This window comes from Crocodylus siamensis, chromosome 4, assembly GCF_052110815.1.
Source record: "Crocodylus siamensis isolate JL-2025a chromosome 4, ASM5211081v1, whole genome shotgun sequence".
NCBI classification, from domain to species: Eukaryota; Metazoa; Chordata; order Crocodylia; family Crocodylidae; genus Crocodylus; species Crocodylus siamensis.
Window position 1 is genome coordinate 38934799 of NC_143398.1, and position 26078 is coordinate 38960876.

The 26078-nt window shown below is 40.3% G+C and overlaps 1 protein-coding gene across 5 annotated transcripts in view; it reads right to left on the reverse strand.

Moving 5' to 3' along the window:
* Nucleotides 1-26078, reverse strand: part of PLXNB2 (plexin B2) — a 350959-nt gene that overhangs the window by 195076 nt on the left and 129805 nt on the right. The window lies entirely within an intron of this gene.

The following is a 26078-nucleotide window of genomic DNA, read 5'->3' on the forward strand; positions in this document are numbered from 1 at the left end:
TTAAAGCTGATGTCTGACAAATTGAAAGTACTTTCACATTTGAAGCAAATTAAATGAATTTCCCAGATGTTGCTACAGCAGAGATTCTCAGGAAGGAGAAATGAAAGTCACTATTGATGTATTCTTGGGAGCTTTGACATAGGCATCTCAAAGATGTTCCAATAGGAACTAGACAGAAAAGAAACACAAATTTGAGGTGAGGTTTAAAATTCTTATCCCTTGACAATCCTCATCTGAAGCACAGAAAAGCAACGATGTTTTCAAAACTGAATGTCTAAGTTTTGGCTTAAAAATTCACAGCTTAGGAACCAAAAAGAAAGTGACCTGGTTCTCTAAAGCAAGGGCTTTCAACTTCTTAAAATAAGTGTACCCCCAGCAGCTGGATGCGAAGCGGGGGGGCACACAGCTGCCCATGGAATGACAGCAGCGTGGGGTGATGGATGGCAGCCACCACCACCACTGCATGCAAACTCCCCTCCCCTCCCCCCATCCAACTGGCCAGGCAGCGCCTGTGTGGCCCTGCCCTTGGAGGTAGTGGCATGGGGTGATGGGTGCCGTGCTCTGTGCCCACTCACCCGCGCATACCCCCTAGGGCCTTCCCAAGTACCGCTGGGGGTATGTGTACACCCAGCTGACAGCCCCTGCTCTAAAGCAGTGGTAGTAGGAGCTGTTCAGGGAGTGGGATAGGCACAGTAAAGACGAGCAACTGAAATTCCCATTTGAAACCAAGCATTATTAAAAAGGTAGGCTTGTAATCCTAACAACTAGGCTTCCACATCAATTCACTTTTCATCATATCTCAGCAACAAACAATGTAGGCAAGTAATTCAGGGAGCTAACATTTGAAGTCACGGCCTCTCTGTAATGGTATAATCTAGCTAATATTATAAAAGCCTAAGTCTGTCCATCTGAAACAGCCAATCAGAGTGCTCCAAGCATGGGGGAGCGCCACAGTGATTCCAGAGCAGTGCTGAGGACCAGACGGGGTTGGGGAGCCAGCGCGAGCAGCACTGGCCTTGGCTCCCCCACCCTGCTCCCTGCAAGAGGCAGAACAGCAGCAGCATGGGGCGTTAGGTGGCGGCACTCCATCCCAGCCCCCTCCCTGCCATTCTTGACAGGCAATTGGCTAGTACTATTATAACAGTATGATATCCTCCTCCCTCCCCCGCCAAGTGATTTTTAAGGGATAATATTATTTTTAAAAATAAATTACACCCCACAATATCACCCCACGCTTCCCACCTCCAAACAGTATACACGTTTACTTTCCACGAGGGAGAACAGAGGTGAAAACAGCAGAAATTACCAAGCTGACCGTCCATGAAGTATTCAATCCATCTGGAAGATACAGAAATGCATAGTGGACATGCAAAGTAGAGACAGAAAAAAAAACTCCACAGTCCTCCCTTGATTGCTAGAGAGGACACAATCTCCCCTCCCTTTTTTATTCCAATTGTAGTTAGAGGCCAATACAGCAAGAGGGTGGGATCTGTCTAGGCCCCTGACCAGCCAATCCTATCCCTTTGGACCCATGAAAAAATATGCATTCCTACTATGCATGAGGCAGAGAGTTAGGATATTTCATTTTTTCAAATTTCTTAATCCATACTTATCATGGTATGAGAGTTAATATTCCAGTCTAAACTCTCTACTTGAGGAACTGTATTGTACTGTACATTCAACTCCATTTCTATAGCCCAGAAATCAAGAAGATTTTTTCTAACTGCTTTACAGAGCCAGAAGTCCTTTCTTAGATCATCATTACAGAGAATCTCTAAGTTGAAGTTGTTCCATATTCTCAATGTCATTTTCATATTCCTTCTCTTTCCTTTTCCCTTCCTACCCTGAAGCTCTACCAAATTATATCCCAGGAGACTAGAAAAATACTGCATTAAAAGTAGTGATTATTTCAAGTTCATCCTCTTATTAGAGATTACAGATTTTCTACAGTTTACATGGCTTTGTTTGGAAATCTCCTTTACAGTGCAACAGATGTCAACTTTCCACACAAGATGAAGAAAAGCTTCTATCCCACTCCCATCTGGAGATAAGCAAGTTAAAAATAAATAAATAAATAAATACATAAATGAAGGGAGGGGAGGCCAGATTTACCATGAGAGTAGGAAAAATAAAAGATATTCAAAATCAACGCATCTTTAACTGATACATTAAAAAGGCTCTCATCTTATTTTTGGTTAAAAACTACTATGCTTTAATATAGTGACTTCAGATTTGTGGGACACATTGTGGGATACACTGATTTTACTCTCAACAGTGTAAGATACCTTTCTGATTGTCCAGCAGAATATAACAAAATATATTCCAAATATAAAATGCATGACTTATTTTTTATTTATTTGATTGAATTGAAAGCACCTTTATAAGATAGTAAAACGACTGAGGCATGTTATCAGTCTTACATACTCAATTTATTTTGCCTGTCCAAAAGCATCATTTCAAGAGCAGCATTTGAAAAAAATGATTTTCTTCATCTGAACGAAGAGAAAATTTCTACTAAAAACAAATCTTATTCTTACATGAACACAATAAATAGAAAGCCATTCCAAACCGAGTTTCTAACAGTAATTGAAGTCCCATGTGCATTAATAAATATAAGTTGTACTGAAACTTTGCTTCATTCACTGTAGAGACACAAATAGGAATTGTCATCATTGGCAGCTAAATTAACTTCATAAAAACAAAAGATATTATAATTTCCTGAGACAGTGGTGGAAATTATGTACAAAAATCAAATGTTAATACTTTTATTTATAATCTGAATAATAATCTCCACATTGCCTGTATATGGATCCAAAAAACTATGCATTTGGAGAGTAAACCAACTGACCTACTTTGCCCAAACCATATAACTTTGGATAAACCCCATTTGTCTCTGTGGCTTTCTGCCTGTTAACGTGCTTCTTGAGTGAACTAAGATATTTTCCAAATATTTCATTCATGTGAACTGATCAACTCTATAAGAATTTCATATAAACCATTTATCTTAACACAAGGTTACACTGAAAAAGCAGCATTTCAGACTGGAAAAACAAGAAAGGAAAAGAATCACTAGCTTTGCTTAAGTGAGTGTTGAATTAAAGTTACCTCTGGGAGCATATTCCACACATCCATTAAAGATGGAAAGATCTTTAAAACCCAATCATCTTGCTGATACTTTTGAAGGACTATTGCTCAACAAATATCAGCACTATCTATCAATCATTCATCCATGCCAATTTTAAGTGCATCAAAAAAACCAAACAAAAACCTATGCTGATATCAGTAACAGCCTCATCTCTATCTTCATGATCTAACAGTAGAAAAAATCCCTAAGGAGTATAGGTACAAAACAAAATTTAAACCTAAAAGTTTTACTTCCATACTAAGCCTTTTTTAGTTTCAAGTAAAGAAGCATTTCCTTTCATATTCAGATTCCTATTTGCAAGCAGATACGAGTACACTACTGTACTTGATGACAAGGTGACCTTTCCTTCAGTGCAAAAGGAAGATGCAATAATGCTTTGGTTTTCAATACTGAGACCTCTAATGAATTTTTTTACTATTAATAGCATATAGAAAAGTTCAATAATAAGAGATTGACTTTTTTGTGGATAACTGGGAAAAAAGCAGGTAAAAGGAAAAAAAAAAAAAGAGTCCTTCACAGTCTGCACACATAGGGCATTGTCATTTTTACCTCTAAAGGTTAAAGATCACCAGACTAGTGCAGTGGTCCCAATTTCTTACCATATGGACAAAAGAATGCACCACAAAGGAAGTACTGCATGTATCACAATTGGCAGCTGGCTTGAAAAATGCTCAAGTTCAATTGACTATGAAGAATGAATTACCATTATATGTTGGAACAAAAAAAACCAACCTGATCTCACCAGGCTAGAAGAACAACTACATTCCAAGATGTGTGACAGCACACAGAATGCAAGTTTCAATTTATTCTGCACATTTGAACACGTATAAAAGCCTGCGTGGCTTTTGTCAAATTAAAGATATCTCCAAGCTCTTAAAAGAGCACAGAATGGTCTCAGTTCTTACTCTTATGCAGGAGAAAGATATTTTACCATTTTCCGTATGTTCATCATGGTTCTTGAATTCAGTCTCCCTTGTAACTTTTCAAATGTAAAACTCCAGTAACTAGATTAAGACATTTGTCTATTTTGGAATAACTGAAAATGTTCACAAGGGGAAAAGATCTAAAGAAGCAACAAAGAACTCTCCTCACAAAAAGCAATCTGCAGAAGAAACCACTTTTAGGACAAAATCAAATGCAAGCTTTATTTAGGTTAGCTTTAGAATTAAAGGCGGCATTAAGCCTTTGATAAAGACTATGTTTCAGTAATGGAGAAAGTTGCACAAGCTAAATGATTAAGGACTGGTCTCTTTGGGGTGTGAGTTCAGTGAGCCTTCAAGGAGCAGGTGTTTCTGGTGCAGCTTTTCTGTCTGCTTTACATGCTGTCTGGCACCTTCAGATTTCATGTCACAGTCTAGTCAGCTCACATAAAAAGTGGCTCATCTAAGAAACATGCATGCTTCACAGCATTGTAAAGCCAGTTCTGCACCAACCTTAGAGGAAGAAAGAACAACAATAGACAAAACCTCATTTGGAGAACGGCTTTTTTTAAGATTTGCAGAGTTACTGTATTGTGTACACTTATGTGAACATCTGATCATAATGTAAGCACCTGTAACATGCATTACAAGGAGCTATTTAAGATGTTGATTAATCAAGACAAAGTGAGGGAAACGCACAGTGCAGAAGATGTGGGAAAAGAATATAAGTACAATATTGATTAAAGTAATAATTTAAGAGATTAGGAAAGATGCACAGTTGAAAGGTTTAAATAAGCAAAACTCTTATTTTTGTTAGTTGTCAGACAGGCATGGAAGGTCTAAATAATTTGGTCTGTTATAATTTGTTGATTAGCTGTGAAGGTCTGTAATGTTTGATTTTATGAATATACTGTACAACTCAGAAAGAGGTTCTGAAAAGCAGCAAGGATCAAGGAAATCCACACAAAGAAGTACACACACGGTAGATGTAAAAATGGCACATTTATATTTGTTACATTAAATTTTCCTTCCAAAACACCTGCAGTTCATGCACATTACATGAACTGCTTTGGGTTGATTCATAATTTAAACAGGAAACATAATGCACATTTCTTATTTAATAACAAATTACATAGCTAAACTATCATTTTAATTTAATTAAAACCTAGAGATTTTTATCTTGTGTACATTAATATAAATGCTTAAAGAGCAACCTTGTATAACTATATATTTTGCTTTCTCATCCCCCTCCCCTCCAGAAAGCTTAATTCAAATACTGTTACTGGTTTTCTGCTGACAAATCATCTAGAGATGGGATAAAGAAAGGAACGAATAAATGTTTGGCAAGCATGATAATTAGCCCTCTTAGATCAGCAGCTACCAAGTAAATGCATTTCTAAATATTAATATGAACATTTACTTTGTAATGGATTGCAACAGGAAATATTTTAGTATCTGCAGCCTGGAACAAAATAATTGCTAAGAAAAAAAACTTTAAAAATAATATTAAGCCTGACAGAAACAGTTTTAATGGTATTATTTTCTATACTAGAGGAACAAATGTATCTTTACACTAATTTTTCCTGAAGTGCATTTGTCTGATACAAATATCATTTTTAAGAGTAGTATGTAAAACCAAAGCAAGAAGAATCATTATACCATATTTTCTTGTATACCACAAGCTACAAGGCAGAATTTGTTTTAGGGGGGGGAAGGGGAGGGATTTTTCCAATTGTGGTTAAATGCTGACTGTCTGAACCAAAACTTAATTCTATGTTATCCAGCACCTGTCTAAGCAGAAACATGTATAGGCATGCCCAAAACATGTCCCACGCTTGACCCTTATGTGGTTTAAAATGAGGTAACCTAAATTGGCATTATGCACATGCCCGGTCTTGTTCTAGGCATGATGTAATTTAGCTAGAACCTTCCATGGGGCATGCCGTGTGATTGGCCACCTGAAACATACTTAAGGCCAGCGAGTTTCCACCCACAGCGGAGACCAGACCAGACCGGAGACCAGAGCTGAGCAGAGACCGTCATAGCAGAGACTGCCTCAGGTGGTCCACAGAACCCCGGTTCATTTGAGCCCTGAGTTCCACTGGTCTCCCCGCCGCCGTCGAGTCCTGGCATACCCCTTCCTTACAAACGCTCATCTTCGTTTCGTCTTGATTACTCGTTCACGTTCCAATCACTCGTTCGTTCCGGTTACCTTTGTACACGTTTCAGCCTACTCGTTCTACGTTTTCGACTGACTTGTTCCTCTCGTTCTGGCTAACTCGTTCACGTTTTCACCATTGTAGTTATGGATCAGCCTCGCTTCCTCGTTATCGTTGTAACCAAGTTTGACTAGACCTACGCTATACTACCATCAGTGGCGTAAGTAAGAGAAAAATAAAAGCATTCTATTTTGAAACCATACGCATGTCGACCGCTCTGACTCCTTGCCACTAATCCCACCTGTTCGACCGTCTCGGCCCACCGTGACATGGCGCTCGGCGCCGACACCGACTACAGGGGATTCTGACTGCACTGGCTATGGGTCTAAGAGCGTTAAACATTAATTCTGACTCTTAAGAGTGAACTCTCCCGCTCTCCCCCTATGGGTGGCAGAAAGAGAAGCACAGCAGCCATCTCGTAGCAGTGTCTCCATGCGTCTACTTCAGCATAATAAAAATCAGGTTCCTTGCTGCAGACTTGCACCTCTAATTTTGGAGGGTGAATCTTTGGTCCAAAATGTGAGTACATGAGTAAATACAGTATTTATAAAGCATTATGAAACCATGAAAAACATCCTTTCACCATTTAGAATATAAAAGAGCTCTCGCTGTGGCCCTGTGACCCAGTTATCATAATCAACTCTGGAAAACTATTTCTGGAATTTTACTTATTTCTTTACTACTAGAGAAATATATGAATTATATCCTACAACATAATCAAGGATATGACCCAAAAGCAAAACAAGAGATAGGAAAGCAAGTGAACTACGACAGAAAGTGAAGAGGAGTCACTAAGATTTCATATCAACTAATATTTTATGTTCCTCCTGGAAGTTTTAGCTTTTTCATGTCTTCTGCTTTGGAATACTACTATTTTGTAGATATTTTCTGTATGTTTGCTCTCTGCAAAGGAAATCACAAATCCAGAAGGCACATATTTCTTCGAAAAGGACATGGCATATCACTTTCTATTCTCTTAGCAAGGAGCTAGGGCCTGGAATGCAGGCAGTAAGAGAAAGACTCTCCTGTGCTTGTGGGGTTAGCAGAAAGCCAGCATTCACAATACAGAACAGATGTGTTGCAACAAGTTTTGGGTGAAGATATCTGTTCACTCATGATATTGAAATGCTCTGGAGGGACTAACTGTTATAATACAAGACATGGTAAAATATTAAGAGACAGCAGCAGGCTCAGCAAAAATCCTTCAACAATCTGGTCTTGATTCTGACATCCTTTAAAGTGCTTCCATCTCACATCACTAGAGAGGCATAAGAAGGCATTATGAAATACATGGCTCTTGTTTAAATTATTTCTATGCTTTGCTGATAAACAGTCAAATGAATCTCAGACCTTTCAAGTTTCATGAGAGGTTGACTGGGGTAAGTAAACAAAATAAATTCATATTCCTGATGGTAAAAGCCCTTAATATCTTCAAGTCCAACCATTTACCAAAATCAGAGCACCGAAGTCGAAGCTAATCCTTTTCAGAATTGTTTGATATGCTAAACCATTGGGCTCCAAAGAATAGCTTAAATTGTTTCTATCTACTGTGATGCAGATATGGAAAACATGGAGGAACAAGAGCTAGGCCCAGCTGAGCTTACTCAATCTACAGAGGCAGGAGTCTTAAAATAAAAAAAAAAATCCTAAATTTGAATGTATGATCTTAGGGGTCCTTTGCAGGAGCCTGCAGCACAGTGGAGGTTATCCTGGGTGAATGCAGATATCTCTAAAAGAATGTCATCACTGAAGTCTCAGAGAAACCCCCCTGGACTTGTTCTAACCTGTAAAATTGGGTCTGCACTGAAAAAATAGCATTACAGGCCAAATGCAAACATCTTCTCCATCATTTATAACCGAAGGTGTGACAGATTGTGAATCAGACTATGGACAAAATGGCTGGCTTCATTCATGCACCAATAGTGCTTCTAACATCTATCAGGCTATTATGGAAGCTAATCATTGGATCACCAACCTTAATATTGCCAAGCAAAAGACAAAGAGCATCTTATTGTTCCCTCTTTACCCAGTTTTTTATTTACTTAAGGGATCCAATAAGTCAATTCATAAAAAAGGAGCTGCAAGATGCTACAGAAAGGTAGATGTCAAGTGGGAAGTATTCAGACAATGCCAAAAATCCTCCAGGTCTTTGAAAAGGCCTCTAATATGCTATAGTAATGTGCTTAGTCATGAAGTTTATAACAATGTTTTGCATTTCACTGGCATTTGCAAAAACAAAAAAAAGTGAGCTCATACAGTGACAATCCTGACTTAGGCTAGGGACAAACATTCAAAAAGCCTGAGACTGAATTGATTCAATCTTTGCAAGTTAGTCTAACCTGGCGAGGCTGAACCAGTTTGTAACCAGACAGGTATTCTCTCTGGACTGAGGAAATTCAGGCATATACCTGCAGTGGCTCAGGCTAGAAGCCGGGGGGGGGGGGGGGGGGGGGGGGGAGCGCTAAAGCAGCTGAGCTGAGGTGGGGGGCATGGCCAGGTCCCAGCAGGATCCTTTGATTAGGAAGGTCTGCTTGCACTATCCCAGCCTTTTCCCCACTAGTTGCTCAGGGGGCAGGAGTGTTGCCAGACCCCAGCTCCCTGCTAGCACTCTGAGGTAAGGGGCGGGGGGGAGGGCGTTGCATGCATCTGTTGATGATACCAAGCAGTTTCAATCTCCCTCCCTGCTTCTTTATTCTGTCTGCAGCCGGGAGGGGACTGATAACAGTATTTATCACCCCATCAGCAAAACAATAGCCTCTCTCCATTATTTCAAACTCTTCTTAAGAAGCTTACCAGCTGACCTGTTGATTAACTCCAAAAAGCCCCCAAAAGCCCTAAGTGGTCACTGTTCTGTCTGCCTGTCCCAATGAAACTGGAGACACACACATCTGCATTAGCTAGCATACCACTTGCCAATGGTCCGTGGGGCTGGGGTCCGATCTGGAAATGGGAAGGAAGGGGGGATTCTTGCTTGAGCAGTGAGCAACGAGGAGGGGTGGGTAGGCAGGGGGAAACCAGGCAGACTCTGCTCTACTTGTAGTCTCTTCCAGAGCTCACGCCAGGGAGCAGAGGGGAGGGGCCAGCTCTGCTGTGGAGCAGAGAGCCCTGCCCAGCCCAGAGAGCATGCCAGGATGCTTGGGGTGTCTGGGACAGACATTGCATAAAGTGGTTTAATCCAAATCAGTTAAGTCTGATACTACATTCAACCAGGTTTATCTCAAACTGGTTTCAGCCATTTTCAAACTGGCTTGTATACACTGAACATCTGTTTTGTTACAAGTTTAAATATGTTTCTGATCACTTAAACCAGTTTGTGTGTAATGTCTATCCCTAGCCTTAGAAACCAGGAAGCCACACCCAGTAGGGCAGGGTGATCAGCAGGTGAGTGGCAACTGGTTTTAAGAGAGTTTGCCAAGAGGAGGAATGATATTCACATTCCTTGCTCATTACTTCATTGAGAAGCTATAAGCAATTATGTGTGATCAGTGTTGGAAACAGGCCAAGAAAAAAGTAATATATGGGTAAGGAAGGTTTAAAAGGCAATACTTAGCTTGAGATAATTAGACAGATCTGGGTTAGTAAGCTCGTTGTGGTTTCTTTGCTCTCTACATAGTAAACTACTAAAAGCCAGTCAAATACATGCAGTTGGCATTTGGTAGTTATTACTGGTCCAGACACTGAAAGGTGTACCTGCTTTAACTTCAAATAAGATTTAAAAGAAACTATTTGTTCCAACCAAGCCATGAACTGAAAGGGAGGTTCAGCAGGTTAAACTAACAGGCTGGCCATTTTACCATGAGCACAGCAATAGCTCATGAATTTCTTAAAGCCCCAACTCTGACACCTAATCATGTGAGATACTGCTTTTATTTATAAAATAAAGGGAAGTCCCTGGTTGTGTGGTTACAGGAGGAAATAAAAGAAACCAGAAGGTAAGCAGGACCCAAGATTTCTCAAAAGTACTTATGATTTTTACTAAAAGTTTTTTCTGCACTGTTTGGAAGTACAAAAATAGAGTGAGGGTGAAAGCACATACAACAAACTTAAGTAGCTTGCTTGCAAAACCCAGCCAGACCAGATCATGTTGTATATCTTGATGTGGCTAATGCATTTCCAAGTGAAATTCTGGCATCATTTGTCCCAGACTTGACATTGAATTCCAGAACTCAAGATCCCCCTAGAACAGGGGTAAGTCAACCTCAACTATGCAAGTCACAAATGGCACAGGAAGCCAATGTGTGTGGTACACAACAGATTGGGCATGGAGCAGAACACCATATTGGGAAGGGTGTGGGGCTTAATTTGTGGCATACTGACCAAAAAGTTTGGCCCCTGCTGTCTTAGAACACTGTAGCAATGTATAAAAAGATGTATACACAACACCCTTAAGCAGAAGTCAGCAGCCAACAGCATGAAAGCCAGATCTGGCCTGCCTAGGCACTGAATCTAGCCCACAAGTAAGCAGTTTTGGCAGGGGCGAGCAGCCGCAGTCACTCTCAATGTGCCATGAGTGTGTCCTAGTGCCAACCCAATTCTGATACTAACGTCATCAATCCAGCCCATGGTCTTAAGAGGTTGCCAACCTCTGCCTTAATGGACAGACACATTAAACACTTCTGCAAAGATGATGCTTGTTAGAAATGGTATAAGTAGGCATGAGAAAACAGAAAGATGGAATCGCCCGAAAGAGGCTGAGGTATTTGGCTTTTAGTGCGTACAAATCAGGTTCAAATGCAAAGTTAAGTGGTGAAGAAGAAAAAGCAGAAGTGAAGAATTACGGTTCATCTCTGGCATGTTGGAGTACTGGTATTAGAATCCTGTTGAAACCCAGCTGGAAGGGTAGAAAGCGACTCCACAGCCAAAAAAGACAATCTAGTGGTCACCCTTAACATGGTAAATATTCCTAGTGAAGGAAGTGTGAATTATTCACAGCATGCCATGTGGCCAGGAATTCTGTCAATGCTAACAAACTCTGGACTAGTTGGGAGGCAAGCTTTCATGGATAACTGCAAGTTTACATTCACTGCTGGCTAGTCTGACTCAATAAAGGGTGTTGTAGGAGGCTGAGGTAGGGTTCCTCCTGCTGCTGTTGTGGAGCCACAGGCAGAATGATATAAGAGTGTTATGCAGCTTTTGGGACAAGACAAGCTTTGACTTCACCTCTCCTCTAAAAAGGCCAGGAATCCATCTCTCCTTCATTACACATGTTATGCTGCCCTGGTCTGCATGAATCAGAAGTATAATGCATCTTATGCATTGTTTTGCTTGTATACAATGCACCAATGACACCAGCAGACAGGCACTTCTTTATAACGTTTGAAAACATCACTTCCATAATACTGCCCAGACTGGGTAGCATCAAAGGCCCCTGACAGATGTTACACTTATCACATGATTAATTGGTTAATCACATCTTTAGAAGTGACCTGAGCACACATTCATTCAATTAATGGCATGATGAAACATGGAATAAGCCACAAAGTTGTAACAACTTTGTGGCTGGCTCCTAACATGCCTTTAATTGAATATGTGGGCCAGTGCCTAGCCTCTCAAGCACACGGGTGCCTTTGAAGACTCTCATGTGCTCCAGAGGCTGGGAGTGCCTCTGATCAGCTGATCAGGGCTACCTGCCATAGGTGCACAGGGAGTCAAGCTTGCTACATGTCAGTGCAGGGGGAGCTTGGGATTGGGCTCCCCCTGCACCGGCAATATGACACAATGGGATCTGATATGGGATCCCAGGAAGCGTGACTGTTAGGATTCCGCATCAGATTGCACCATGCCGTTACTTTAAGGTCTGTCAGGGGTCAAGAAATTGTGGTAAAGCCTAAAGAAAATGTAAGCAATCGTCTTATTATATCAGCAATAACAACCTGAAACAAAACAAACAAACAAAATGTATTTTGTGCCCTGAAGTGCAATGAGGTATGGCCGAGGAGGACTAGCAAAAAAAAAATTCTTTTCCAGAGATCTTCAGCTAGGGAGGCCCTGTTGTCAACAAATTCAACACAGACAAGAACCTCTCCCTCTCAGTTGATCTTTATTGCTATTGAGAAGGTGGACATGAAACATTTTGCATGTACATACTGCTTTGTAACTGACTGCAGCAAGGGGTATATTGGACTATAAAAGGTAGGAGGGACTAACCCTGGTGATATCAGATGCTGACTCAAACTAGAAACAAACTATGAAAATCAAACACTGCTTCTATACACAAGAGACTTATCTGTTGATCTGACAATAAACCGCTTCCAAACAAAGCATGTATATGAAACACTGGTTCGGGCAGTATGCTGAAAGTAATCAACAGGTAAAACTATGCCCATAAACAGCACTCCTTCATCAAACCAATCATGAGGAGGAAGATAAACACTGGCAATGGAAGAAAGCATATCTATTTTTAAGGACTGATTGTATTGCTCAATAAATTAAAATGGTGGGAGTTCAACTGTTTCCCAAACAAAGTTTCTACCGTATGTTTAGAAAACTGTTGGATTTATCTCTTTTTTCCTCTTTGGTCAGATAAAACGATTACTGCAATAATCCAGATTATGGTTCAGATCCCTAAACCTCCATTTACAGTTTTCTTGGCATATGTTTGTAAAATAAAAGTCTTCATTCTATAACATTTAGGTTCATTTGAGAAAGTTCACATACTGTAATAATTTTGATGAATGACCTCAATACTGCCACGATAGACACTCTGTAAGAAAATAATAGCATTTTAAAAAGTAAAAAAAAAAAAGACAGACAGAAAGGCACTCCCCTCTGCAACCTGGATGAAAGAAGTCAAACAAGCTGGTCTATTTCCACAATTCTTTATAACATATATTGATATTCACTTACCTTATGTTGTTAAAAATACACTAAACCCCTCTGACCAGCATTTATCTTGAAACTAAGAAATGGATATAAAAACAGCTTCCCTCAAAACTGCTCGGGTTCATAAACTACTCACAGCCTGTACAATCTAGGATGGTTTAAATAAACACTCTACAGTAAATCTGAAAAAAAAGCAGTTCTAGCACTAGTCTCCCATTCGGGCATTTCATGTAAATGTTGCCATCAACAAACTTCATCTAAATGTATCTTGGCCCTATAGAAGACAGATAATTAGCAATTCAGCAAGCAGTGGCATCAGAAATGCTAAAATTCAATACAACATGTGTAAAGTTTCGGCAGCTTCAGTTTTAATCATGCTGAATTGATTTCAGGCTTCCTCCTCCTCTTATCCCTTGTTGTTTGGTGGTTTATACAACCATTATTCCTTGTGGCAAGCATTCTCTCATACAAAAGAGGCTACCCTATAAGTAAGGGCTCATTAGTGTGAATAATGGTTGCACAATTTGGCTCTGTGAATCTATTATGCAGACGTTAGTATTAGCAAGTTGGGATGTTCTTATTTGAGGAGGAAGTGGTAGGCTCCTAAAGTATATTTTCTTGGTAAGGTATAGTGTGGTTGGGCTAAGAGACCATTACCTCAGTCCATCCTTCCCAACAGCTATACTAAAATAGCTCAAAGCCTAATATGTGAGGCGATTCGCTAACCCAAGGCCTCTTCTCAACAGGAAATAAGGTGGTACATTGGTTTTCTTAATGTAGTTTTTTCCACAAGGTGAATCAAAATATTCTCATTTTGGACTCAAACAACATTTTAACACAAACCTCCTGAACTCAGATGCTGGTAAACATTACTGTTGTACCACTTAACAGTGGCCACAAAGAACAAGTTTAAGTGCAAATGCTTACAATCATCTGCATCTACAATCTGCAGTTTCATTTGCTGTTTAAATATGCAACAACCAAGATTATGTAAGTTCTCAACAACAGAAGTGGGAAGATATTTAAAGGAGGCCTTTAATAGATATTATTGGTAGGCGCCTACATAAATTGTGGCACAAGTGCATTGTGCAACAGCTCCTTTAATCTTACTCCTCCCCTGCTGCTGACTGGCTGAGGGGCCTTGGTAGCCCTGCTGTTTGGTGCTGATTGGTTGGGAGGTAAAACTGCAGCTTTAAATACGCTCTGGATTTTTGCCTCCTGGCCAATCAGTGGCAAGTGGTGGTGTCACCAGGGCTCCTCTGCCAATCGGCTGCAGGGGTCACGTGTGCAGCAAAAAGAGCCAGATTAAAGAAGTGATATGGTATCTCATCTTGTTCTCATAAATAAACTGAGTGGCTGTGATGTAGTCTGCCCTGACCCTAAGTGGAGGGCAAAGCCAGAAACCTCCGGCTTTGGTCCCAGCAGGAACATTGGCACAGCTGTCAAAATCCCCAGCTTTGGCTGCAGCCAACAACCGGGCCTCTTTGGGAAGCTGAAAAACACCCTGATGCATGTTACAGAAAGAGGTAGGAGCATCCAGCAAAACCTAGAAGCATGGGAAGTAGCCAAGGTAGAACATAGGCGGCTGTCCAACCATACATGGGCTGTCCTGTGCAGTGGCTGTCCAACCTCTTCTTGTATACCCCCAGTGATGGAGCCTAGAACTGCCCTAGGCAGTCTATTCCACTGTATCACTATTCTCACAGCAAAGTTTTTTTTCCCCCAGATATCCAATCTAAACTTATTTTGTAGCAACTTCAAACCACTGGTTTCCATCATCCTCTCTGCAGCAAGAGAGGAAAGGGGTTCACCCTATTCTTTATGATATCCCTACTAGCATTTGAAGACTGTTATCATGTCCCCTCTTAAGTGCCTTTTCTGTAAGTTGAACATGCTTAGCTCCTTCAGCCTCTTCTTGTGTGACTTGTTTTCTAAGTCCTTGATCATCTTAGTTGCCCACCTCTGGACCCTCTCCAACTTCTCTGTCTAGTTAAAAATGTGGAGCCCAGGACTGTGCACAATATTCCTAAACTTGTGTTCAGATAAGGCCTAACTAGTGCCGAGCAGACTTATCACCTCCCGTATCTTGGACCTAATGCTTTAGTGATGCAGCCCAAAACTTCATTGGTCATTAACCTGACAGACTTGTATTGAATCTGTGATCTACCAAGAAGCTGAAACAAACTCCCTTTTTCATGTAATGTACACAGTACATTTAAAGAAGTCTTGTGGCTGCATTATACCGTCACTGATGCTTCTATAATGAAATTCACATAATCTTCCATATACATAATAGTAAAGTTTGACTAGCACTTTGTGACCATCAGTGCAAGTCTCAACACTGATACTCTACCATCTAGAATTGCAAGGACCAGAAAGGCTTTGTATTCCCTGAGCAAGGTGCACTGGGCTCTGAGTTAGCACAGCTTGGAAGCAGAATTAGAGAGCAGGTCTGGGAAAAGCAGGAGGCAGATACACATTTTGCATTTACTTGTGACCAATGGTGTCAAATTTGCATTGGACTGAAACTTTTATTCCAACATAGTTGCGGTCTCGTAAGGACTGCAACAACTTTTTCATGCTGAACTTATAAGTTGAGGTGCAGATTCTGAAATCTTGTCCTTGATCTCCATAGTTCTCCTGCATAAAGCTGACCTATTCAGGTTTTGTGAGCATAATTTGTGAGTGCCACACCAGCAGGACAAACTGTTTTCCAAAAAGCATCTTTCCATGAAATGTGCACAGATACGCGCACGCACACACCTGTCCAATGACCTCTTATTTTATGGCATTAATTAAATTTAAGAGGTGAGTGCTTCACCCCTTTTAAAACAAGCAGGCAAATCTACACCTGTCACTAGGAATAAGCCCATGTCTGCACTGCAGAAGATGCTTGCTACTTGTTAAAATGCATAGGGAACTGATTTACAGTAGTTACAATGAGCTCTTCAAAAAATACAGATCAGACTGGATTCTGAAGGTGATGAATGACTAATGTAATTTAAAACTGATGAAAAATAGTAAATACTGCTGGCCATTTAAACAGCATAACGTCATCAATATACTGGTAATAGAAAACACAATTTAGTATAGCTAAGTTTAGTGAAATGTAATGTAATTTCCTATGGGAAAAAACAGCTAGCCTTCTCACAGCAAAACTAACAACAACATAGGAGGAGAGAGAAAGGAAAAATCAGTACATCTTAGAAACTGAAGTGCAGCCTTCATTCCAGTCAAGTCATGAAGTTATAATGCTAATTAGGAACAATTCTATGCTGGTTTGACTGACTCTGCCAAAATGTATTTTATTTTCCAATACAGTGAAACATTTTGGCTTTACGTGCATGTGTAAGCTTATTGTTTCCTGATCCATATGTAAATATGACACAAGGTCATACCAGAACTTCTTACTACTCTTCCTCTTTGGAAATAATCATAAAGGAAGTTACTGGAAGTACAGTTGGTTGCTGCTTCTAGGGCACAGAAGAATCAACAATAGTGACTCACAAAATTTCTACTGCCAGTCAGCCTGAAAGAGTCCTAGATTCCAGGAGCATACAAAATACAATTTAGAAAGCAATCTGTAGAATGCAGTTGACAGCCATTCAGCAGAACAGCAATAATCTGCATAGGGCAGATTAGTAACAAGCAGAGTTGCTGCCTGGGGCAAGCCTTGTGGGAGAGCAGAGGGGTACACACAATTCTGGGGGGAGGGATGGTGCACAAAAGTTTGGAGAAGGAAGGGGCAGCAACCCACACCAGGAACTCTACAGTCCTGGCTGAACGGCTGCTGCTGCCTACCTGGGCTGTCAAATCTTAAAAGTGGCAGCAGCCGGGGACTGTTTTGGAGTTCCTGACATGGGAATGCTGCTGGGGCGCAGCCTCCATGGGGATGGGGGTGCAATTCCAGTGCTGTTCATAATCTGGCACCCAGAGCAGGTGCCCCTCTCACCTGCCACTAGTTATGCTACTGGCATGAAGGAAGAGGTGTACTTTAAGTGCCAAATGTAGAAATAGGAAAGAACTTGATAGTTTGCATACTAACAAAAAAGGGAATGAGTAAACAAAGTTATATGAAGACCATCTCCATCTAGTTTGTTTTCCTTCAAGGACAGAGGACTTGTGACTTAATAAAAGCACAGTTTACTACCTGGGAACATGGTATTTATTCTTTATCCTACCTGCACTGTAGTAGTGTCTCAGAGATCTAGTTAAGAATTAGGGTTTTATTGAGCTAGATCATTGGTTCTTTTTAGACTCAAGGCAACTCTTGGAAAATGCCAGCTCATTTTCACTCACTTTTGGACTCCAGAAAAACAAGAATAATTCTTCTGTGGTAAAGAACCCAGAAAGATAAGAACAGGGCAGAATATTTTAACATTATAGATATCTATCTGAAATCACAGAGAAGCGGAAGGTAGGGTAGATTTGTACCTCATAGACTCATATACAGTGCAATCTTTTGCAAGCTGAGTTCATTTCATCAGATATATCTAATTTAGTCAGTCTATAAAGTGCAAAACTACTCTGCCTTCTGTTTGGCTTGAGATTAACAGGGCTAACTACATTTCTCTATCTTGCAAATCATGTTAGTACACTTAACAGTGCACCCGTGACAGAATCTCAAGGCACCCCACTGTGCTAGACACTATACACATAATTTGTTTGTTGTAAATTATTTGGGGCAGGGATATAATGTAAACTAAGAAATCAGGGGGTTCTGATCTGGCTCTACCACTGGTTTGTTTCTGCCTTGAGCAAACCACTTACTGTATTTACCTAAATCTAAGACGACCCTAAATTTAAGATGACCCCCCACAATAATTACATTCTACATATGGAAAAATTATAAATTTGTTATATTTTTCCAGGTGTAGAAACTATTACAGAACAGTCTATCTTGCTTTCAATCCCCCAGCTAATACAAGAGGGAAAACAGTGGCTAAGTAAGGGGGTCAGACCAGCTCCCTTGCCTTCTGCCCCCTCACTTCTTCCCCCTGCAGCCTTTCTGACCCCTGCCACCTACGCCCTCCATCCCCAGCTCCCCACAGCCTCTGGTCCCCAGTCTCTGCCTCCTCCTCCCACAACTCCTTACTGTCAGGTGCTGCTGGGGCTCTGCTCTGCTCTCACTCCAGAGCACAGCACATGGAAATGCAGCCCCTGCCTGCCACAAAGTAGTGGCAGCGCTGCTGACTGGCCAGGCAGGGACAGCCTGGGAGGGAACCCAGCCTGAACTGGAGCTCAGCTTGCCTGATGGTAAGGAGGGAAAGAAGGGCAAGGAGGAAAAAAAGCTGTGGAAGGTGAATGGAGAAGGGGGCAGGAGGCTTCTGTGTGTCTGACTGACCCCAACCTGGGTTCAGGGCCATAGTCAGAGCTGCAACAGCAGCCTGCCTCCCCCCTCACCTCCACTTCGTATGTGAATCTAAGACAAGGGGCTTTCCCCCATGCTGACTGACTGATGGGAGGAAACTGCATCTCAAATTTGGGTAAATATGGTCATCTGTGGCCATGCTATTATCAGTTTTATTTTAGTGCTGTGCATGGTTGGTTCTGTCCAGGAAAACTGGACTCACTTACTTCAAGGGCATTTTATGATGGTTAGCAAGTGAATGTTCATATGGCATTTTGAAAATGCATTATTCTAAATATTATGATTATGACTGCTGCTGGCTAAGAGAAGTTTGTCCCTTGTAACATTGGTCAGTACAAGTGTGGCCACTGAGAGAAAAAAAAACAACACATTGCTGCAGTCCAAACAGTGGCTCCTAATGCTGGCAAACAAAAAAAAAAAGAAAAGAAAAAAAGAGAAGGTAACAGTATAAAATTAATTCAGTTATTCAGCATAAGGTAAGTATCTGTACATTCAAAAGCCATACAGGCATAACATTTAAGGGGTAACAGAAAATAGGCAGGGAGCAGCATTTTTAATCTCTGTGTGGTTTTGCATAGTTTAAATTCACTCTTCATTTCCTTGAGTTCGTCTTTGCTTTTTCTTTTAAATACATATATAGAAAATTCCTCCCTCAGACACTATTTTATTTCTGGCCTGAAAGGACTACTAAGTTGGTTCTTGACAGTTTTATCCAAAGAAAAAGGTGGTTTGAAAAAAATGAAACATAAAAGACAGAAAATAAATGAGAGGAAAAAAATCGGAGATCTAGAAGGACAAGTACTTTGATACTACAATGATGATGGCCATATTGGCATCAGAGAGAAATAAACATTAGACACGGGAGAGAGAAAAAACAGAAAAAGAAAATAAGCTAAAAAGATCACTTTTAGCTTACTTAATTAAATAAACCTCTACTCCATTATTTTCTGCATTTCACTCAGCCTTACTTGGATGCCTCTAATTTAGGAGGGAAATTGCACAGAACAGCTGCTTCTGTATTACTTGTATATAGTAATATATTTCTGGCTGCTCTGGTTCTATACTGATTCAGGACAGCAGAGAAGGGAAAAGGAAAATACCAGGTATTTTCTGAAATTCACTCAACCCTTCAGGAGCCCTCAAAGAATAGCCTTTGGGAAACTCCTTTCACAGTTTTGTATACATGTTGAATCTGTTTAGATCTGAACATGCGAGTAACTGGGCTCCACTTCTAGAGGCAAACATTTTCCCATCCTCAGGAATCATAGATTGGACAGGTCAAGTGGGTGAATCATCATACTAATGACCCTATACATAAATATCACAAATAATGAGGGTATTTAAGTTTGGGATAGGACTAAGAGAAGAAGCTACAGGATTGTTTTTGTAAGTCCACAAGATGCTAATAATAGCACTAAGCTTGATTAAAAATGTATACTATTACAAAATGTATTAATTCTGGAGGACTGTAAGCATTCAATAAACTGAAACCAATATGGTGAAATTGAGTCCTTTTTAGGGAAGTGTTTAGTCTGAGTAACTTCAATCCCTTACTGCTGACTAAAAAACTTGTTCCCTTCTTTTTATAAAACATGGAATGATAAATTAGAAATAAAATAGTAACCGTCTTTCACCTAGGCAAGAAAGGTTCCATTAATATTACATGCCCACAAAAGGAATTAAGCACTCCTAGATCCTTCTAATACAGTAAAATTAATTTCAGTCTGCAGAGAAGTAAATCCAGAAGATCAATACAGAGTGTCCTTGGGCTTTTTTGTTTGTTTGGTTTGTTGGGGGTTTTTTTGCTGCTGAACATAATGAATACCAACAAAGAATGAAGGTGGCATACTTGCATATATTCCTCAGGGATTATCATCCATCAAGCCAATATCTAATCATGCAATTTTCAGACATCAAATTCAACTCTTAGGAAAGATCTATCAACTTTTGTATCTTCTCTCAAAAAAACCCCTTTCTTCAATTCTCCAATGTTCAGATTACTTGACAGAAAATATTTTCTCAACTGTTCAGTATTTTTGTAGAATAGCAAATAAGGGAATTATGATTTTGCATAGGCAAAAAAACAAACAAAGAAACCCACTCACAATGCAATTCCTTGGCAGCTGTATGATGCAAGACATCTATGAAAATAATAGGCAAGATTAGTACTGATAGCTTCTCATAAATTTTAGGGGAAAAAAGTCATGGGTACCAACTGGTGCTAATAAGAGACTGAGATGGAATAAGCAACACATTTTAGATGCTGCCGAAGTTCATTATATTAAAAAAATATATCAAAAAGGTGCCCCCAAGGTATTCTAATAAGAGACTGCAAATTTCACTTAATAAATACACAAAAGGGTGGGTTTTTTTTAACATCAACCTATTTTATGCTATACAAACTAACAAATTATTTTACTGAACACACTTGGACAAAAATCACTTGCTATTTTTGCCATAAATCTCTACCTTTCCAAGAGCCCAATTTAGCAAAAAGCACATCTGCCTTCTACAGTCTTGTGCATCTAACAGAGAACCACACTGAGTTTTCTTTCCAAATTAACCACTTAAGTATTTGTTAGAAGATTAATTTTAGACTAATCTTTGCTTCAGTCACAGTGCACCTGGGCTCAGGGCTGCACATATTAAAGAGGCTGACAGTGTTCTAGGTTCCAGAACATTTATTTTAAAAAGTCAATATTTTTAGTATTCATTTATAAAGCCAAAATGGTTGCACTGACATTCAACAGTGTACAATACTGAAAGCAAGATTTTCTAACAACTAGTTTGAATTAGTAATAGGTGATGAACATTAAATGTATAAATATTTTATACAGAACCACTTAAGCAGCATGTGGTTTTCAGCTCATTCTCAGGAAGAGAAAGACATGTTTAGAGCTAACCTTTAAGGATCAACAGAATATGTTAATTCTGCTAGATATTTTATCTAATAGCTTTTTTCTTTCCTTGAATAGTTGATAATGCAGTTTTCAAATTTTAAATTAAAAATGACCCTACCCACTAATGCTAAAGGCAAGGATTTCTTAGGGTGATATCTTTTTACTGGACCAGCTAGGTAATTGCGATAGAGCAAGATAATCTTTTCAATGCAAGACATCCTTCCTCAGGTCTCATCTAATGCTGTGCCTGGCTCATTGTGTTTAGATTTGAGGAAGAATGTTTTGCATCAAAAGGCTTGTCTCACTCTATCACACTTACCTAGGTGGTCCAATAAAAGATATCACCCTAAGGAAATCCTTGCCTCTCACATAATTTCTGGACCATCACAACTACAACATCATTCTTACACTATTACCACCTTCCCACTAATTCACAGATCTGATATAAGGATGGATCTTGCTTTGAAGTCTGTCATGGTTCATTCCCCCCAACCCGCTTTAACACAGATACTCTGCTCTTCCTTTTTCTCATCAATTTTTGGATGAGGCTTTTACCAACCCACTGCAGATAGACTATAATCTGGAAGTAGAATTTTCAAAAACAGGTCAGATAGTTAAATTATGGTGTTTTTTTTTAATTAAGTGTTTTTATTTTCCTTTTTAAATAAAACACTCACAAAAAACCTCATGATTCTTTTAAAAAAGTAGTAAGCATTAACTCCAAAGTCTCCCAAAAATACATAGAAAAGTAGCCCTATTTATTTTTATAATCTCAATTTTTAGACCTAATTCTATGACTCCTAATGGTCAGGTTGGCAACATTGCTTGAAGCCCTGATCTCCCCAGCAGAACATTAACAAAAAAATTACATACACAGAATGACCATAAAGGTACACATCATTTTGCCTGGAAAAAAATGTTTTTAAGCATTCCTGAGAATCTGCAGGCCTTTGTGAAAAATTGTTTTTATAGATTATACGAAAAAGGCAAATAAATTTGGCATATTTTGGATTGCTTACAATGTTTATGCCAAATGGAAGTCTGTTTTAAGCATAATGTTGCATCTTAATTTCTGGAAATATTTACTACAAGTGTTGAGGGCTGGCCCTTGAAAATAACTTAAAATGATTTGCTTGCAAGAAATCTGGCAATTACTCACAACTGTTGCTGTCATAAGGAGGCTGGATTTCAAGCTCTCATTTTATAATTCTCTTAACTCACCATAATCCCTTAAAAAAGCCACAAAAAAACAACTGCGAGTGCTTCAGCATTAGCTACCTCAGTTAACAAGCTTACATTCCCTTTTAATTAGTTCTTTAATTTTCCCAAGATAGCTAGCAGACTGCTTCACATTACCTGGACACTGCTTTCAAATGCCTCTTCTATATTTATCCTATTTAAATTTCAATGTGCCAATTAGCTGAGATTTTTATTTAACTGTTTTTGTCCTCTCTTTCAGTCTAATTATTCAAATATGTGTTTTACATAGGTAGCCACACCTAATCTCCAACCTAAATTTCCTTTCCTGAAGCTTGAAGCCATTGTCAAGCATTGGAACAGGCTGCCTAGAGAAGTTGTAGAATATCTGGACCTGGAGTTTCTCAAGAGCAGGCTGGACAGACACCTGGCTGCAATGGTTTAGTCAGGGAGGATCCTGTCTTGAGCAAGAAGCTGGACTAGATGACCCTGTGAAGTCCCTTCTGCTGGCACTGTATTTATGAAGTAGATACCTTATTCTGGGCAGACCCAAACCCTAGAGTGATCACGACCTTTCAATAACAGGCAAATTTTATTGATACACAGTGATAGAAGATAATAATGCAAAGTCGATATCTACCAGTCCTAGAGGTGTCATCAGAGTCAAGGTACGTCTGACCAGTATGAGACGTTCACCCTGAGGTTCTCTCTCGAATGGCAGCCTGGAGGTCAGAGGCCGAGGCCCACCCTCCCCCAGTGGAGTGGGTGAGACAGGCTGGTGGTATGCCCTCTGTCCACGGCGGCTCTAGTTCCCCTCTCGGGGACCCTTTGCCGCTCTGAAATCCCTTCTTTTGTATTCTTTTCTCCTCTGAATGATGTCATTTCTGGCCATCGCTGATTGGTCTCTCAGTTGTCGTCATACTGTCCATGTTCTTTCCTGTCAGCATAATTCTTTGTTTCACAAACCCATCACATGCACATATCCTAATTTGGCTTTCCCAGTCTTCTCCTAATTTGGTCTGTTCCCCAAAACCGGAAATCCCAAGGGCTGTGCAATTGGGCACTGTCACCTGGTGCCACCTTATCTCACGTTATGGAACAGTGTGGTACATATCTTTAACTTCACAGCCTGTGTGTGCATTTGCTGCTTGTCTGCATCAGACACAGCAGGCCTTGAGAAACTTTCAGAAACAGGCTTTTAGAAATCAATTAACCCTTGCTGTTGCCCTGGACCATTATTCTAATGCACTTTACCTACAAGCCAATTCCCAAAAGCAAACCTCTAAGCAGCATTTTCTAGCCATCACCTTCCGGCCATACTTTCCTATGATCTCACACTCTGTCATTACTCTAGTCCTGTGTCTTATGGTCACAGTGAAAATCTCATCTCTATCCTTCTATAAATTGCCCCTCAGAAACAAACCATGTGCTCAGGGAGAGAAGGGTCTGATAGTAAAGAGGAGGGAAGGGGCTGCTAGTGGGAAGATTTGGGGGAAGCAAAGAGCAAAGGGCTACCTAGCCATCCTCCCCCCAAGACTTATTTTCCATCCTATAGCAGTGGGAAGGGGACAAAATCCAAGGCAAACCTCCAATAATTAGATTCTATACCTGGAAAATTATAACTAATTTATACATTTTCCATATATAGAGTATAATTATTGGGGAGTCATCTTATAATCAGTGCTGTCTTCTATTAGAGTAAATATGGTAGGTGGCTCCTCCTGTCCTTTTAGGAACCACTGGCATTCAAGATGGGAATTTCAGTAACTAGGCTCCCCTTTTCCACTCCAAAGTGCTCCCCCCAAATTAATGAAGTGTTTGAGTATTATGCACAGTACAGCAAAAGCTGGGGACCAATCCCAGGTCCCCAGCATAGGAAGAGCCATTGCAATGAGATTATAAGGCTCCCCCACCCCATATAGAGTCTCTTGGGGATAAGGGATACCTCTGGGGAAAGTGTCTACTCTCTTCATCTATAATGTTTTCCACAAGCTATGTTATGACTAGGGATCTAAATAAAGCACGCGAAAGAAAAGTAAAAAATCATACCTCACTCCTGGCACCTGGCACCATTTCTGCAGTCTTTCCGTGGTGAGCACTTGCTGCCGCAATTGGCTGAGGGGCCCGGGTGGCCCTGCCCCTTGCCAATGATTGGAGGAGAGGGGTGGGGCTGCATAAAAGGCAATCTTGGCCAATCAGCAGTGAAGGAAGGAGGGGGCAGTCACAGTCTTGGCTGCCCCGCTTTGTGCTGGCAGCTACCACCCTCTCCACAGCAGGCTGTAAGGCCAGCCCACAATGGCTACTGACTCCTTCTGGGGATCCAGCATTTTATTTTTAGCAAGTTTATTTTTCCTGGTGATTCTGTGCAAAATTGCGGGGAACACCAGTTTTCACAGTGGTCATGGAAATGACCTTTTTTCACAGTTTCTGCAAAAATCATGAAATCAGAAATTGTGTAAATCCCAACTTATCACCACGTCAAAGTTATCTTTTCACGCACAAATAATTTCAGAGTTACTTCATAGGTACATCCATAAATTGGATGAATAAATTTTGTAAGAATTGGTATGCACAGAAAATTGTTATGCATTGATGATTATTCAGATAACTATGAAAACGATAAGCACCCTCTGCTACAGCAACAGGGAGATGTGTTTTGTATTGCATACTGAAAGATATAGAGAATTAACTGTTGATATATTGAGACAACCTGAATAACTAAATCTGCAGCCTCCTAAAGAATTCTCTTCCTCATTCAGACTGAGATTCATAGAATCATAGCATATACTCCTCCTTTTATGATATCCCACAAACCAAAAAATGGGCAGCTGGAATAAATTACTAAACATCATTGAAAGACAGCTAAATCCATCCATTAGCTTTTTTATTATACGCACAGGAATGTTCCCACATTGCCAAAAAAAGATGCAATAATTTCAATATTATCAATCTGAAAGAAACGGTCTTTAGCTATTCAAGTTACAAGTTACTGTGGTTTCCAGATAAAGCAAACAAATAAAAATGCAACTATTGCCCCTCGACATGTTACAGGTATCATGCAATTAACTGGATAATATCGCAATAACTTTAAGACCAGTTACACAGACAAAGCAGCTATTATGTCATAAAAAGCTCCAACCAGCTATAAAGTTAGACACTGAAAACGTGTACTAACTTTATAGCTAGTTGCTATTGAGCTTTAATTTGAATTTGCACATGTAGTAGATTCTCCCCTATGGCTGGCAGCCCCTGCAATGGAGACTCTAAGCCCCAGCAGCTGCTGACTTTGGTCCAGTAGCATGGGGACCCAAAGTCCCACAGCTGTGCATGCTGAATGCCAGGACCCAGCTGCGTCCTGACACCCCAGAGGTGCAGCTGCCCTAAGGTGGTGTGAAAACTCCCAGGGCTGCTGTGATCCCCCCAGGCCCAGGGATTTCAACCCCCCCAAAGGCTTGGGGATCACGACAGCCACAATCCCCCAATGACTGAGAGACCATCAACTGA